The sequence below is a fragment of the Hypanus sabinus genome, chromosome 3 (genome assembly GCF_030144855.1).
Source record: "Hypanus sabinus isolate sHypSab1 chromosome 3, sHypSab1.hap1, whole genome shotgun sequence".
Taxonomy (NCBI): domain Eukaryota; kingdom Metazoa; phylum Chordata; class Chondrichthyes; order Myliobatiformes; family Dasyatidae; genus Hypanus; species Hypanus sabinus.
The window spans coordinates 146,977,918-146,995,598 of NC_082708.1; the positions used below are offsets into that span (position 1 = coordinate 146,977,918).

At 40.9% G+C, this 17,681-nt stretch overlaps 1 protein-coding gene across 3 annotated transcripts in view; it reads left to right on the top strand.

The window, feature by feature from the left end:
• The first annotated feature begins 1,350 nt into the window (after positions 1 to 1,350).
• The window catches only part of LOC132391756 (chondroitin sulfate N-acetylgalactosaminyltransferase 1-like), a 167,684-nt gene continuing 151,353 nt past the window's right edge, over positions 1,351 to 17,681 (top strand). For 2 of the 3 annotated variants that reach the window (XM_059965333.1, XM_059965336.1), the window contains exon 1: positions 1,351 to 1,462. The gene's annotated coding sequence lies outside the window, so the exon portion shown is untranslated. Of the gene's footprint in view, positions 1,463 to 14,292; positions 14,376 to 17,681 lie in introns of those variants that run through there. The other variant, XM_059965335.1, reaches the window with a different exon arrangement.

The window sequence follows — 17,681 nt, forward strand, 5'->3', positions numbered from 1 at the left end:
AGGGTTAAAATTTCAGCCATCATTACATGATGCAAATTCAATACAAAGTGAAGGAAACCTTGATTACGGCTGTATGTCAACTGTCACTTTAACATACAACAGAAAAATGAACAGTAATCCATCCAGTTGCAGCATGATCAATCACACGCTGCAATTACCAAGTGGTGCTGATAGCAGTGAGCCTACCAGTGTCGCTGCTATAAAGACAATACCGCGTTACAAGCTGCCAGCTCGCCCTTTGGGCCTGCTGCCCCTTTCAATCGTGGCTGATAGAGCGAGGGGAGGAGGCGGTGGGAGAGGCGAGGGGGAGGTGGAACAGGGGGTGGGAAGGGGGTTGGACAGGGAGGGGAGGGAGGAGGGTAGGGGCAAGGAGAAGGGGATAGGGGAGTGTGGGGAAAGGGGAGAGCGGATGAGAGAGGGAAGGGGAAAGGGGAGAGGGGTTTGGGTGAAGGAGGTTGGGGACAGGGGAGACGGGGACGGGGCACATGCTGCAACTGTCAAATACAGAGCACTATAGCTGCTGGGAATCTGAGAAGATGATGCAGAAAATACCCAGCAGATTAAGCAGCGGCTAGGGAAAAATGGGAGAACGTCTAGGTAGATGGAAACTTCAAATGTGTAGCATATACTGATTTTTTTTTTGCTTCGATTACAGCAACCCACTAACTGTCTGTTGTTGCATTACTGTTAAAGGGAACATCCTGTCTGCGGATTGTAGTCCCACTCCCCACCACGGTTCAAAAGAGATTAGAGAATTAAACAAAAATTGCAGATGCAGGAAGCCTGAAGTAAAAGTTGAAAATATTGAAAACACCCTGCTGTCGTAAAGGGAAGCAGTAGCATTTGAGATCCCGGACCCTTCATAAAAAGAAAGGGAAGGCATGTGTGAGCTGCAATACAAACACAAATCTTCCCGTCTTCACAACATTCATTCTGCTTCATTCCCCCTTTTACAGCGACAAGAGCAATAGAACGTGTCGAATTGCAACCGATTAATTTAATGACTGAAGCTTCCAGTTGTTCGCCTTGTCTGCGAACCAGCAACCCGCTAGTAGATGTGTTTATATTTCCCTTCTAAGTTGTCAAATGAGTCCCAACCACAGAGCGGTTGATACTTTCCGAATAAAGCTGCTTCGTATTTCTTAAGTTGCGATTAGATGGGTAGCGTTACCGGTTAAAGTAAAATAATAGAATCATAAGCGCACACCATAGCTCCCAAACAATCCATACACTCCTGGAAAACGACTGAATTTGAACTCGCTCAGTGTGGGTGTGGCAACGCTGACGGAATCAGCTCGGAGCTCTCATTACGCTGCCTCCTGTAATAGAAAACACCCCGCTCCGAAGCAGCAGGATAACAGAGACTGCCTTTAATATTTCACCGGGCGTCTCTGATGCGTGGTTTTACCCCGTGCTGGCAAGGTCTACACGAGATTTCATTTCTGACTAACTGTTCCGCGAGGTAAGTAATAATGCCTTCGTATCCTCCATATAAAATCTAGCACAACTATAAACCGTTAATCATTTCAGTATTGCAGTACCATTTTTAACAACAGTACAGAACCGGATTAATGTTAAGTAGGAAGGTTAATGATTGCATCCATAAGTTCTTTTGTAATTTCAGCACGGGAGAGCCGCTTACTATTTATGTTCATTTTAACGACGTACTAAGTGAGTGTCTTTTTTCAGGGAAGTGTTTAACAAGACAATACCTTATCCTGTACGCGTTGAATACAACACATCATAGTTTTGGGGCTCCGATTGTGAATACCGACTTCGCTGTACATTTGTGTATAATTGTGAGATACAGAAGCGTCTGGATTTTCAGTAGTCGCTTTAGATTTCTGTTCACAACATCATAACACGCGTGACTTTGCGCTGTGACTTGAGGGTTTTTTTAAATATAAAGACTTAGCACTCACACGGTTCCTGATCCGTTTACATGCATCAGGAGGAATATCATAAAGTGAAATAAATAATTGGTAATGAAGTTTACACAGTGGAAACGAAGCTTTCGCACGTGTTAGATACGGCGTAAGCGGAATGATGAATATATAATACTGCAAATTGCTGGCACATTGGATTAACGACCACTTAATGGAGCCGGATTCATATTTCCAAAAAATTAGCGGAAATAAAACGGTGTAAATCTTCTATACCCGTTCATTGCGGACAACAGTTCGGTCAATTCTAATTTTTAGTCAGGTACCTACAGGGGGTGCGAGAGAGTGAGCCCACCACTTTAGGAACTTGCCATTGCTACAAAACACAATTCTCTATCAAGTTTAGATTCCGGAACAATTGTATATTGCGGACGCTACCATGAGCCGGAACAGATCCTATATTGTCCACTGAAACATGGTCCAGTGTAGATCCTGTTCGTCTGGTACCAGTTCTAGATCAGCATGACACTCCGTTTACTGCTCGATTTGTAGTTCAAAGTGAACTATAGAAAGTCAAACATTTAATACTCTGACTGATCAATGTGAATATGATTAAGTGCGAGATATATTACTGTTGATTTAAAAGCACTTTGTCATAACAGCCATTTATTCTGCAGGACTGGTTCTGTTTTATATCAGGGCTGATTTGTCGGAGATAATGTGACAACCAGTAGTAGGGAGAGAGGACTCGAGCGTTAGCACCCAGATTGTGCGGAGCGGAATTAAGTGACCAAGCGCATGGAAAGCAGGAATTTTTGGAAACCAAGTAAAATCGCATTTTTCTCATCGATTTGCTGAGATGACAACCTCTAATTCCACTACACAAGGCCTAGTGGAGTACATAATCCTCCGTGGAAAAATCTTAAATTTCCTCAACAAAACCTATTATTAATTTATTTGCCTATACACTTGGAATATAAATTTCCTACATAAACAGCCCATACGCTAATCCACTTTTCAAGGGGCTGCTGCAATCTTGTTAAGGGCGAAGGGGTAATTGCAGTGTGGAAAGTTTTCCTAGGTAGTTTCCATTATATATATAGTCAGAATTTATAATGGAGATCTGAAACCAGAGTAGGACATGCTTTGAGATGAGGAATTAGTTGCATTACATGTCCTGGAACACTCCTCTGATCTCCAACTCTGCATGCCACATTGAGCATTACAGCAATCAACATTTAATAAAATAAAGTATTGAAGCATGAGGTAGGCCATTTTAAATCCTTAAATTATCCTGCTATTCAAGGCTGTGGGCAATAGGGGTACATTACAACAAAAGTGATATATGTTTTATGTTTGGTATTTGTTCTAAAGTGTGGGCCCTAGTGCACAGACGTGTTAAGTAGCACCAGTAAGGAATTGAGCCTGATGATGAAAGTTCTCGCCGGAAACGTCGACTGTTTACTCTTTTCTATTGATGCTGCCTGACTTGCTGAGTTCCTCCAGCATGTTGTGTGTGTTTTACTCGTTAGTGCAGAAAATTGATGCTGGTTTTAATTTTAGTTGATTCTTAACTAATTCAAACTGGCAATAATAGTGTACTTTATATTTTGAAAATAAACTTTTTTCGTTATAAAGACATACGGTGTAAAATCTCTTTACATTCTTAGTGATACTTGGTCAGTACACTCAAGTGGTGTCAATACTCTTTTTTTTCTGTACATAGCACTCTGTACACTCTAACACATCCTTTCCAGTGTATAAGTGCTTGAATGTTTAAGTCTATGATCCTATGTGTCTGGTGCCATCTAAGGAAAGTTGTATGTATTAGGCAACCCTCTGGAACATTGCTGTATGTGTTTGTGCATGAATCAATGAGAGAAACCGTAGCAAGGCTTTATCCTGCTCTCGTTTACCATTCAGGCATACATTTACAACAGGAGGGGGGAGAGACTGGGGTAATGATCAAAAGCACTAACTGTTGCTGATTACCTCCCCCTCCACTTCTAATGGAGATTTCCAGATCAGCATCTGAAAACACTGCAGTCCATTGTTCCAATGCCTCTGATGCCCTGGAGGTAATTAGCACTCTGCCTATATTAGTGATTAATCAGGATCCAAGTTCCAGACCACTTGCTGCATTCACACACTAAACCACTAAGGGGCACAATTTTCATAACTTGTGGTACAAACCAATTACATCCTGTCAGCAGATTTAATTTGCACTGACTTTACCGGATTTTTAGATGTTTTACAATTGCTTTTTGCTGTTTTGTGGAGTAGATCCTCACACGTACTCCCTCTGCTATCCCTTCCCCCAAATCCACTTATTTTATGCCCTGACAGCATGTTTAATGTTCAAGGAAAAGATTGTCTCCTTGATATTTTCCAGAAGTTAGTAGCAGAGCCTGATCAGCTTGTAAAATGGTGATGCATTGCAGCTAAACATGTAGACTGTTCCTATTGGCAATAAATCTCTCTGTAGTACCATCAGGAGTATATCAAGTTAATTTTACATTTGGGTGTGAGCATCAGAATTAACTTACCTATTTCCCCCATTTACATTATATTCTTTGTAAATTTGGTATTTTCCTGAAGACTGATCTTCGGCATTTTCATCATTTTACAGTCAAACAAATTTCCTTTTGCAAGTATTTTCCCCTTGTATTTGGGGAGCTATGTTAATGTAATCATAGAGTAACACAGTGTGAAAACAGGCCCTTGTCCAACTTGTCCATGCCAAGCAAGATGCCCTTCTGAGCTAATCTCATTTGCCTGCCAATAGCCGAGGTCCCTCGAAACCTTTCTAATCTATGTACCTGTCCTTGTAGAGACCTGGACTGCTTAATGCCTTGTATACCTCTTAGTATCTTCTCAATCAAAGATGAGAAAATTTGCAAAATTTGCAAAATATGGAAAAGAGTAAACTGTCGACATTTTGGGCCAAGACCCTTCATGATGAAGGGCTTTGGCCCAAAATGTCAATGGTTACTCTTTTCTGCAGATGCTGCCTGGCCTGCTGAGCTCCTCCAGCATTTTGAGTGTGTTGTCAGTATCTTCCAGCTGTCTGGTGCCACCTAAAGAAAATTCTTTGTCTAAGGATGTCAGTTGCCTATAGTGTAAATCTCTCAGAATGTTGGGGGCACAAACTCTGGTCGTAAATATACCTTTCAGACTGGTTTTGCATTGCAGGAGGGGTGAGGAGAGTGTTATATTCATAAATGTTCATTTACTGAGATATGGTGTTCTTCGTTGGCACTTTTGAAAAGAAGCAGGAAAGCCTAGAGAAAAATAATTCATGTGGCAAAGCCAAAACTTTATTGGCAGAGCCAAAACTTGTCCTTAAAAATGAGCTTTCTGAACTTCTGAGACTTTGTGATAAAGGCACCGAGTATTTATTTCCTGCTTGTGCCAAGCAGTGAAAAGACGAGAAGATATAGGAGCAGAATTAGGCCATTCATTTCAACAAATGTGCTCCGCTTTTCAATTATGGCTGATTTTTAAAAAAGATATAGATATTTCTGAACCCCATTCCCCTGCCTTCTCCCTTAGTCCCTTACCAATCCAAACCTATCAGTCTCTGCCGTAAATATGCCCAATGACTTGACCTCCACAGTCCTACATGGAAACAAGCTCCATCGAATCACCATCCTCTGGTTGAAGAAATTTCCCTTCATCTTGGTTCTAAATGGATGTTTCTTTACTCTGACTCATGCCCTCAAGACTAATGTACTGATTATATTTCCACGTTCATGTGATACTGTCCTGCCCATTGAGAATAGAAGCAGTTTTATTATGTGATCAAATTGCTCTCTGTGGTTGCTTGCTGGGTCCAAGTTTACTTAGTAAATCTTGAGTATTTCATTGGCTGAAATAAGTTTTGTGTTGTCTAGAGAATAGAGAAGCACTTTCTGAATGCATATTTTTTCTTTGCTTTTTAGCAGACAAAATTAAACAAAAGGATTATTAGATGAAGAAAACAATGTTTATTTGATCAATCACTTGGCATCTTGATAGTCGTGGTTATGCATGATTCAAGCAGAGAAGTGTATTATCAAAGTGGTCTGTTGAATATCTGGTATGATGTAGATGCTGAAGAATCTCTTTGAATATAACCAGTGTATTACACCTAAACAATGGAGATGACTGTGGGATGAGGGAGGATTTGGCCAGTGTAGGCTGGGAACACAGGCTATATGGTGGGACAATTGAGGAACAGTGGAAGACTTTCAAAGAGATTTTTCATGGAGCTCATCAAAAGTATATTCCAGTGAAAAGCAAGGACAGTGAAGCACCATCAATAACTCTCAGAGATGTGAGGCGAGTTATAGGCTTCTATTAGCTGGAAGAGAGCAGTCAGCAGCAAGAGACCATCACACAACATCCTGGAGTCTGAGGGAGGAGCAGTCAGCAGGGGGCGTGTCCAGATATGTATATGTAGTTCACCACAGACAGTAAGGGTGGGGAGAGCCAGCCTAGATAACTAAGGAAATAAAGGAAGGCATCAAGCTAAAATCTCGTGTATACAAAGTCGCCAGGAGTAGTGGGAAACTAGTAGATTGGGAAAACTTTAAAAAGCAACAAAGTACCAAGCGAGCAATAAAGAAAGGGAAGCTAGATTATGAAAATAAATTAGCACAAATGATAAAAATGGATAGTAAAATTTTTTATAATTATATAAGGCGGAAAAGAGTGGCCAGAGTGAATGTAGGTCCCTTGGAGGATGAGAAGAGGGAATTGATATTTGGGGAATGAGGAAATGGCTGAGACTTTGAATGACTATTTTGTGTCGGTCTTCATGATGGAGGATGCATCTAACATGCTTGAGAGATGTTATGGATGTGATGGGAGGTGAGGACTTTGATACCACTAAAGAGTTGGTGCTGAACAAATTGTGGGCCTGAAGATAGGTAATTCCCCTGGTCCTGATGGAATGTATCCCAGGGTACTAAAAGAAATGGCAGAAGTTATAGTAGAAACTTTAGTGATAACTTAGTAAAATGCTCTGGACTTTGGGCAGGTCCCAGCAGATTGCAAGAAGACAAATGTCACACCACTGTTCAAAAAAGGATGTAGGCAAAAGGCAGTTAACTATAGGCCAGTTAGTTTAACATCTGTTGTTGGGAAAATGCTCAAAACTATCATTAAAGAAGAAATAGTGAGGCATCTGGAAAGAAATGCCGTTTGGCAGATGCAGCATGGATTCAGCAAAGGCAGGTCCTGTTTGACAAACTTACTGGAGTTCTTTGAGGATGTAATGAGTGGAGTGGATAGAGGGGAACAGATGAACATTATTTACTTGGATTTCCAGAAGGCTTTTGATAAGGTGCCACATAAAATACTTATTCTTATTTATCCATAAGATAAGGATGCATAGAGTTGGGGGCGATGTGTTAGCATGGATAGAGGATTGGTTAACTAATAGAAAGAGGGTTGGGATACATGGGTGTTACTCTGATTGGTATCAGTGTGCCACAGGGATTGATGCTTGGCATGCAGCTGTTCATGATATACATTAACGATCTGAAAGAGGGGGCCAAGTGTAGTGTATCTAAGTTTGCTGACAATACAAAATTGAGTGGAAAAACTAATTATGCAGAAGATACGGAGAGTCTGCAGAGAGATATAGATAGGTTAAGTGAATGGGTAGGGGTCTGGCGGATGGAGTACAATGCTGCTAAATGCGAGGTCATCCACTTTGGAAGGAAAAATGAAAGAGCAGATTATTATTTAAATTGCAGCATGCTGCTGTGCAGAGGGACTTGGGAGTGCTTGTGCATGAATCACAGAAGGTTGGTTTGCAGCTGCAGAAGGCTGTCAAGAAGGAAAATGGAATGTTGGCCTTCATCGCTTGAGGAATTGAAGTCAAGAGCAGGGAGGTTATGCGCACCTGTACAGTGTCCTAGTGAGGCCACATCAGTACTGCATGCAGTTTTGTTCTCCTTACTTGAGGAAGGATATACTGGCTTTGGAGGCGATGCAGAGGAGGTTCACCAGTTCGATTCCAGAGATGAGGGGGTTAGACTATGAGGAGAGATTGTCGCCTGGGACTGTACTTGCTGGAATTCAGGAGAATGAGAGGAGATCTTAGAGAAACATATAACACTACGAAAGGGATAGATAAGATAGAGGCAGGAAAGTTCTTTCCACTGGTAGGTGAGACTAGAACAAGGGGATAGAGCCTCAAGATTTGGGGAGTAGATTTAGGACAGAGATGAGGAGGAACTGCTTTTCCCAGAGAGTGGTGAATCTGAATTGAAGCAGTGGAGGCTACCTCAGTAAATATATTTAAGACAATGTTGGATAGATTTTTGCATGGTAGGGGAATTAAGGGTTATGGGGAAAAGGCAGGTAGGTGGAGATGAGTCCATGGCCAGATAAGCCATGATCTTATTGAATGGCGGAGCAAGCTGAATGGGCTAGACGGCCTACTCCTGTTCCTGTTTCTTATGTTCTTAAATGTTACTATAAATTCCAAAATAAATAGTACAAAAAATGAGTAATGAAGCAGAGTTCATGGACCGTTCAGAAATCTGATGGGTAGAGAGGAAGAAGCTATTCCTATATCATTGAATGTGGATCTTCAGGCTCCTGTACCTGCTCCCCAAAGGTAGTAACGGCAAGATGGCATGTCCTGAATGGTGAGGGTCCTTAGTGATGCATGCTACTGCCTTGAGGAACTGCAGCTTGAAGATGCTCTCCAAGGTGGGGAGGGTTTTGCCTATGAGTCTAAAACACTCTGCAGCCTCTTGTGACCCTGTGCTTTAGAGTATCCATACAAGGCTGTCCTGCAGCCAGTCACTGTAGATGTACGATTGTACATTTATAGAAACTTCTATCAGTCTTTGGTGACATACCAAATCTCCTCAAATTCCTAACAAAGTAGAGCCAATGGTATGTCTTCTTTGTGATTGCATCAGTGTGCTAGTCCCAGGATAGCTCTCTAAGATGTTGATGCCCAGGAATTTGAAACTGTTCACTCTTTCTATCACTTATCTCTCAATGAGGACTGGTGTGTTTTCTCCTGACTTCACTTTCCTGAAGTACATAATCAAATCTTGGTCCAATGGCCTAAATTTGCTCTTGTTTCTTATGGTTCTCTCACATTCAATGTTCAAATAAATTTAGTATCGAAGTACATATATTACACCATAAGCAACCCTGAGATTAATTTTCTTGCAGGCAAGCTGAATAAATCCAATAACCAAAATAGGATCAATGATGGACCGCACCAAAAGGGTGGACAACCAATGTGCAAAAGACAACAAACTATGGGAATACAAAAAGAAAGAAAAAAAGAATGATAATATTAAATAAATAAGCAATAAGTAATGAAACTATGAGATAAAGAGTTCTTGAAAGTGAGTCATAGTTTGAGGGATCGGTTCCCTGATTCAGTGAACCTGGTGGTGTGGTCCTGAGGCTTCTGTTCCTCCTTCCTGCTGCCAGCAGTGAGAAGCAAGCATGACCTGAGTGTTGGGGGTCCTCACTGGTGGATATTGCTTTCCTGCAACAACACTCTGTGTAGATGTGCTCAGTGGTGGGTGGGCTTTACCCAATAAGGACTGGGCTGTATCTGCTAGTTTTCGCAGGATTTTCCATTCAAGGGCATTGGTGGTTCCATACCAGGCTATGCTGCAGCCAGTCAATATACTCTCCACCGCACATCCAGAGAAGTTTGTCAATGTTTTAGATGTCATGCCAAATTTTGCAAACTCCAAAGGAAGCAGAGGCACTGCTGAGCTTTCCTCGTAATTGCAGTTGTGTGCTGGGCCCAGGACAGGTCCTCCGAAATAATAACACTGAGGACCTTAAAGTTGCTGACCCTCTACCTCTGATTGTCCAATGAGGACTGGCTCATGGTTCTCTGAATTTCTTCTCTTGAAGTCAATAATCAGCTCCTTGGTCTTGCTGACATTGAATAAGAGGCTGTTGTTATGGCATCAGTCAGCCAGATTTTCAGTCTCTCTCCTATATGGTGATTCATCACCACCTTTGATTTGCCTTACAACAATGGTGTCATCAGCAAACTTAAATTGGAGCTCTGCTTAGCCATACAGTGAATAGAACAGGAGGCTAAGTATATAGCCTTGGGATGAACCATTGCTGATGGAGATTGTGGAAAGAGATGTTGATGCCAATCTGATTGGGGTCTGCAAACGAAGAAATCAAGGAGGTATTGACACTAAAGTCTTGAAGCTTATTGATTAGTTTTGAGGGAATGATGGTGCTGAATGCCAAGTAGTGGTCGATAAAGAGCATCCTGATGTGTGCACCTTTGCTGTCTAGATGTTCAACAGTTGAGTGAAGACATAATGGAATGGCATCTCCTGTGGACTTGTTGTGCTGGGAGGGAAATTGGAGTGGATCCAAGTCACTTCTGAGGCAGAATTTGATATGCTTCATCGCAATCCTCTCAAAGCACTTTATCACTGTGGATGTAAGTGCTATTAGATGATATTCATTGAGGCAGGTTACCATGTTTGGTGGGTACCTCAGACTGCCAAAGTGAGAGGTTAAAGTTAATTAGTACTCCTTTAGAACTCGGTCCGGTACCCCATCTGGGCCGGATGCTTTCCACGGGTTCACCCTCCTGAGGAATGCTGTCAGATCAGCAGGGAAAAGCTAATAATTCATGCATGACTAAGTCTATTACCTTAAAGAAAATGTACACAACGCTGGAAGAACTCAGCAGGTCAGGCAGCATCCGTGAGAAAAGAGTAGCCAACATTTCGGGCCGAGACTCTTCATCAGGAATCCTGTTGAGTATGTATTCTTTGACCCACAGCATCTGCTGTTGTATTTTTGTGTTTCTATTACCTTAAACCTGCTCCGTTTTCTTTTTATATCATGGTTGATCTATATTTCAGTTTTGTTTATCTGCTTTTGCCTAATGAAAAAAAATATCAATCTCAGACTTGGAAAGTTTTCCATGACTTTGAGAGCTGTGTTCAAAAGTCATTCCCGATTCATTCCTGATGAATGTGCCTTAGCTGGCTTGTAACTTGAATTAAAACCACCCAATTGGAGCCAACTTTGCCACTGGAGAGATTTTGCTCTGATTCTAGGGATTTAACTCGTGGCTGAATATATGGCACTATTTTGGTCATTTAAAATGCTTGCATTGAGTTTATATTTGTAAGTTCTGTCACAACTCACCTGTTGGAGGAACTCAGCTGGCCAGCCATCATCTATGGAAGAGAGTAAACAGCTGACATTTTAGGCCAAGGGCCTTCGTTAGTCCTTTTCCATAGACGCTGCCTGGCCTGCTGAGTTCCTCCAGCATTTTATGTGGATTTTGAGCATCTGCAGATTTTTCTCTTGCTTGTGCTACAACTTACCTGCTCCTTTTTTTTGTCTACCCCACTTTTATTTATTGCCAGTAAGGTAAGGGTTAATGAATCACGTATAGGCAACATCAAGGAAGGACAGCTGATTCCTCCTGTTCAACCAAATAGGTTTTTATTACAATCCAATATTTTCACCATCATATTACTGAAATGTTTTTAAATACCAAATTAAGTTAATAGCGGAGATAGAAATTTTCTAACTGCCGTGATGGAAAATCTGTTTCTGGATCATTGATCTGGCTACCAGTTCAGTAATTCAAGCACTACGTTACTGTATCCCTCTTTACTCAAGGATCATGGAAATATATTGTGTGTACACAGATTCTGCAAATGCTAGAAACCCAGAGCCACAAAGACAAACTCCTTGGGCTGACTCCTTTGAAATTGGGAGCCTTGCTGTTTCAGAAGGTAGTCACATATAGGCCAGACGAAAGGAAAACAAATAGGTCTCCTTACCCAAAGAACAATAGTGAGCCAGTTGGGTTTTGTGTCACTATTCAGTAGACTGGCTTTTATACCAGATTTATTAACCTGAATTTAAATCCACAGCTGCTGTGGTGGGATTTGAACTTTGGTATGTGAATCATTCCACCATTATTGCTAAATGAGTAAGTGAGCTACTATGTGACCGTCTCAAGATATGAAATTAAAAACAAAGTAATGTTCTTATTATTTTGCAGAAAATTATCTCAGAACTTCAATTGACGCAACTAATCTCTAAATGCAGGAAGGATGTTTTCATTGAGCAAAAAGCTCAGAGAAACGTGGTGCAGTTTGAGAATAAAAGTCAAACTTTTAAGATTGTGGCATGAAAATGGCACACCTTTGGAATTCCTCAGCTCTATTGATAAAGGAAGCTTACTCATTATGTTCATTCAAAACTAAAGACTGATAAGGGAAACCAGGGTTTGGAGATGTTGCTGGGATAAAGCACTGAGATCTTGCTGAATGTTGAGGAATAATTTTAACGAATGGTGGAGAAGTCTCTTGAGAGCCTCAGGGTCTATTCCTGTTTCTATTTATTTTAGCAAAACTCTAATAAAAACAGAAAATACTCAACTGCTGAGACATAATTTGTGGGGTGAGAAACAGTCAGTGTTTCAGAGCTATGATCTTTCATCTGGATGGTGAAATATTAGGTACCAGGAATGTTTCAAGTTGCTGATTAGAGAGAGGGGCGGAGAATGTAAGTATGTAAGGGAATGTAAGCAATCAGATGGGGAAGAGAAAATGAATGGTGTACATTCGTGTTTGACGGAGGGAGCATGATTTGTTAATGCTGATTTGCAAGTTTCATTTGCGCAGGATCCTGTGAAATCTCTATTAGGATTGACAAGGGTCAGGAGACTGCACAACAGAAGTGTGATCTGTGTTAATCCGTGCAACTTTGTCTACGTGGCCCATTTTGGAGCCCCTTGCAGAGTTGCATATATCCCTGTTTTCAGGGACATCGGATGTTTTTGCCCCAATGCAGGCTCGCTTGCTCTGCTCCACCAGCCACTCGATGCACTGCAGCCAGTCAGAAGCCAGCCCTTCCAGGGAAAGGGCTCATCGTGGACATGGGCAGCCGTCTGGCTGGAAGCACTGGAGCTAGCCGTAAAACTGTGAACAATGGCTGGCAATGGATTGATTAAAGTTCTCAAGTGTCCAATTCTGAGGTGAGATCTATTGAACCACAGCTGCTGAGAATTATCCCTCCTTTTCTCACAAATGAACATCAGGATGATTGCACTCTGGATTTTTTATTTTGACTTTAAGCTTCTATTCATTTAATGCTAGCTGTGTGGTGAAAAAAACACCTCTTTCAGCTCAGACAGTTGAGGGAGTTTGGCGTGGGCCCCCAAATCCCGAGAATTTTCTACAGGGGCACAGTTGAGAGCATCCTGACTGGCTGCATCACTGCCTGGTATGGGAACTGTACCTCCCTTAATCGCAGGACTGTGCAGAGAGTGGTGCGGACAGCCCAACGCAACTGTAGTTGTGAACTTCCCATGATTCAAGACATTTACAAAGACAGGTGTGTAAAAAGGATCACTGGGGAACCAAGCCAACACAATCTATTCCAGCTGCTACCTACTGCAGCATAAAAGCCAGGACCACCAGGCTCCGGGACAGCTTCTTCCACCAGGCCATCAGACTGATGAACTCACACTGACTTGAGTGTGCTCTATATTACATAGACTGTTCTATTTATTATAAATTACTATGATTGCACATTTAGATGGACATGTAATGTAACGATTTTTACTCCTCATTTATGTGAAGGGTGCAAGAAATAAATTCAATTCAATTCAACCTGAAGCCAGGTTGAGGTCTTGACAGGAGTTGCTGTTAAATTAGCTGTGAATGGATATCTTCCTTCTAGCTACTCAATGGGACCTTGGATTAAATTTAAATATGGTATTGACATTCATGCATACTCTAGCATATTTGGAATGCTTTTCAACACATGTGGCCTGCCATTTTGTGTAGCCTTCTCTCATCATTTAAAGGACTGTGCTTGTTGGATAATGGAACTGTACCAGAAGTTCAGAGCAACATACCAGTATCTGCAGACATTCTCATGTTTGTGCACTAGAAGTTCTGCACCAAGTAGGGTTGCTGTGAAGTAGAAGGAGATGCAATAGAAATGCATATGCCACCTTTATAAGCTATTTTTTTCCTTAATGTTGTTTTGTGAGTTTTGTATTTATTCAACAATGGTCCATACTAAAGAGACTGACACAGAGCTGATTTAATTGTGTGGGATCTATGTTAGAAAATTCAGATGTACTGCTCTTGGGTTCAACAGTTTCTCCCATAGCCTGTTGGTTTTGTTAATTCAGCAATATTCAAATTATTGCTGCAGAGGCCTGCTTCAGACCCTAAGAGGAGCCCCAGTAAAATCTCCCACTCATACGATTATTTTTTTTCATTATTATAATTGAGTAGGTTTAGCTTCCTTTTGAGTGAAGGTTTAAATAAGTACAGCTCTGAATTGTCATTCTCTGCTGAGCTGATAAGCATGTTGCCATGACAATGGTGGTGACTCGTGGGCACTTCCTGGTTGTATCAGCCAGTCGCAGCCGATATGGCCTTTTGGAACTTTTGATGCTGAGTGGTAGCCAGCTGGGTCAAGTAGGTAAAACATATACCAGAGCAGGTTAGTGCACTCACTGCATCTCTCTTGCCCCCACTGCTGTCATTTTCTTCGCAACTGCCTTTATCAGATGTTAACTCCCGAAATGCAGCAGTAGTAATATCTATAATCAAATTTGAGAAATGTAGTTTGAACTGAACCATCACCTCTCATCACCCTTCGCTGCAGACATCGTACTACCTTAGCAGCAGGGTGTAAATTGATGTTGTTGTAAATCTCTAATCCAGTCTGACGCAGCAAAGTAATCATGAATTTTTAGCAATTATGCAATAATACCCAAGGCAGTGTTCACAGGGAGCACTTATTGCCACTGACTTTGGCAGGAGCTGAGTGCTGTGTCTGTTTTGGCACAAGCCCACTAGACTTCTTTGGTTGGCTGTGTGTTTTATTTTCTACAGTACTTAATTAGATTTGACAATGAGGTGAGAATTAATGAAAATATTGGGTGCTGTTGATTTGGGGAAGGATGCAGAATTTGGTTCAGCATATCGGCCAATAAAATGCATTGTAACTATTCGATTATGTGTCATTTGGCTGTTAATTGCTTATGCCTGCTTAGAGAGGAGGGTTGAGTTCTATGGAAAAGAAGTACTTTCAAATGTTGTGCCAATTTAAACAGGGGCTTAATAGTGAAAGCTAATCATGTCAGCATTTACTTTCAAACATGTAAAATATTAGCTAAAATGGGAGAAGGTAAATAGAAGAGGAAATGTTTTCTTATTTGAATGGACAAATGAGGGTACAGCACTGAACTGGGACATTAGGCTCAACTTTTTGTTTCACTTTTTGTTCCACGTGTCTGAAGTTTATCCCACTCACTTATTTTCTGCATTCTTTTCAGTTCTCACTTTTTTAAGAAGCAGGTTCATTATACTTTATTTTATAATAGCCTTCTTTTCAAACAACTAAATCTATCCCCACCATAAGCTTAAATTCCATTTTTTTTCTAACCTGCGGATCGTTGTTTTGGGTTTATATCTCAACTTAAGAACATATCTCTCCACATGGGTGTTGTACTGTTAAAAGAGATGACTTCTAGATAGGATAATAAACCAATGATCTATGTGCTTATTCATATTGCCTTAGAAGATTTGGTGAATGTGAAGTTTTGAGAACTGATTGGTTGTGCGAGCTGATATTTCTTTCCTGAGGGATGAACTGCATAGATGTCATTATTAATCCCTCCTGAAATCTGTGAGAGCATGTGCTCCATGAATCCTTCTTCTTCCTGTAGGAGCTTAACTGGCCACTTCTGGTTTGCACAATTTTACACATCACATGAGCCTTTCACTACACAGTTTGTCCTGTTCTATGGAGACGAGGGTATGAATAATTAAACTCAGCTGAAAGCACTTTGAATCCAGTGATCTGTTATTATCAAACAGTAATATGTACGACAGGCTTTGTGGGTTGGGGTTGGGACATGAGGAACTCCATTCACCTCCCAAAATTAATAAATATAATATGACATGTGTATTCAACATGCTCTTAGAAAAGTTTACATTCCTGTATCACATTCTGCCACCTCACTCTTGGTTGATTGTTCCCATTTGTACAAACCATTTCAAGGTTCTCAGAACAATATAAACACCCATATCAAGCCATGTTAGAAAGGGATGACTCATTTGGCAGCATCTATGCAAATTATTCAAACCACCTAGTACATTTCATCCCCCTGACAAGAGTATAACCTTCATGATATATTGAAAGCATTTGTTGAGTTAATCCTCTGGAGGCTCCTGAGTATTGTTAGTAATGGACCAGTTAACTCTGTTCATTGGCATTATTCTATTAGGGAGAGCTTGTCGAGTCTGGATCATTTACATACACAATGTTGTTCATGTGTTTTCAGTTGCTATTGATAAATTGTACTTTTGACATTTTTAAATGCTATAGAAAGGCGATTGTTTTCCACCTCCTTGAACCATCTGAATTCCTCTCCGTAATGGGGCCCCTACAATAGTTTCGGAAATCTGTCTCCAGGACCCTGAGCCAACAATGATGAAGGAACAATGGCGTGTGCCCAAGCCAAGGCAGACTGATGTAACTTGGTGTTGATGTTGTGGAGACCATGGGGAATTATTCTGTACTAAAGTTGTAATACAAATACATCTGGTTGCACATGCTCATCGGAGAAGGTGACTGGGAAAAGTATGAAAGAGAATTCACATTTTGGAACATTGCCAATAGAGGAATTATTGAAGTATGGTCACTGTTATTTTGCGGGGAAAAATCAGTCATTTACGTTTTGCACTGGAAGGTCCAATAAATAGCAATGAGTAAATAACCAGTCTGTCTTTACTGAATTACCAAGGAATTGCTGCTGACAAGGGAACCGACTTTCTTTTCCTCTTTTTGGCACATCTGGAGGGGTGCAGCTAAAACCTTGTGTTGATTGTCCTTTTGAATATTAACACTTATGACAATTCAGCTTTCCCTTTGTTCTTGTGTTATTCTTGCTGTGGATTGTACCCGTATTGTTCTGGGTCCAATCATTGTTAAGTCTAATACATTAAGTTATCATTGGTATGGATGACAGTTTTTTTAAGTATCTCAGAAAGGTGTAACAGTGGTAGCCTCACTAACAGTTGAATCCTGGGGAGTTGTTGAACCTGAGCAAACCACTCTCAGCAGCATGCTTTAACGTTTCCTCATGAGAGGAGAGAATCATTAACAGATGTCAGGCCACAAGACGAGCTCTTCATTTAAAAAGAACACGAAAACCATTAAAACAGATTAAGATACTTATAATCTCTTGCCGGAAGTTAATTCTCTTTTTATTTTTAAGAAAAGAAAATGTACCAGATGATATCCAGCACTAATACTCCTATACCACACACCTGCTATGAAAATGCCATGCCTACTTGAGTCGCTATTGGTCATTTCCTGCTGAACATTGTGCGACCAAGCTTTATGGCATAGATTTAACCACAGCCCATTATAATGCTGGAAGATTATTGTTAGTGTAAGCTTGCTTTGTAGAACCTTACTACAACCTTTCCTACGTTTTGCCTTTAATATATAGAAGTCTCTTATGGTGGTGAGGTGTGATTAAATTGCTTAATAAACACATTTTTAAGAAAAATTTCTGTACCTTGGAATGTGTGGGTTGGCTGCTGTATGCTTTCATGAATAACCTATTATTGAGAGACATTAATCATCGATTTGATTTATCGTGGCTTGTGCAGAACAGTTTAGCAGTGCACAGAGCACTGATTTTTCACGGGATTGGAACTGTCCTTTTCTTGTCTGACTTTAACTAAAATTCAAGGTGTGTATATATGCATATATATATAATATTTCACCCAG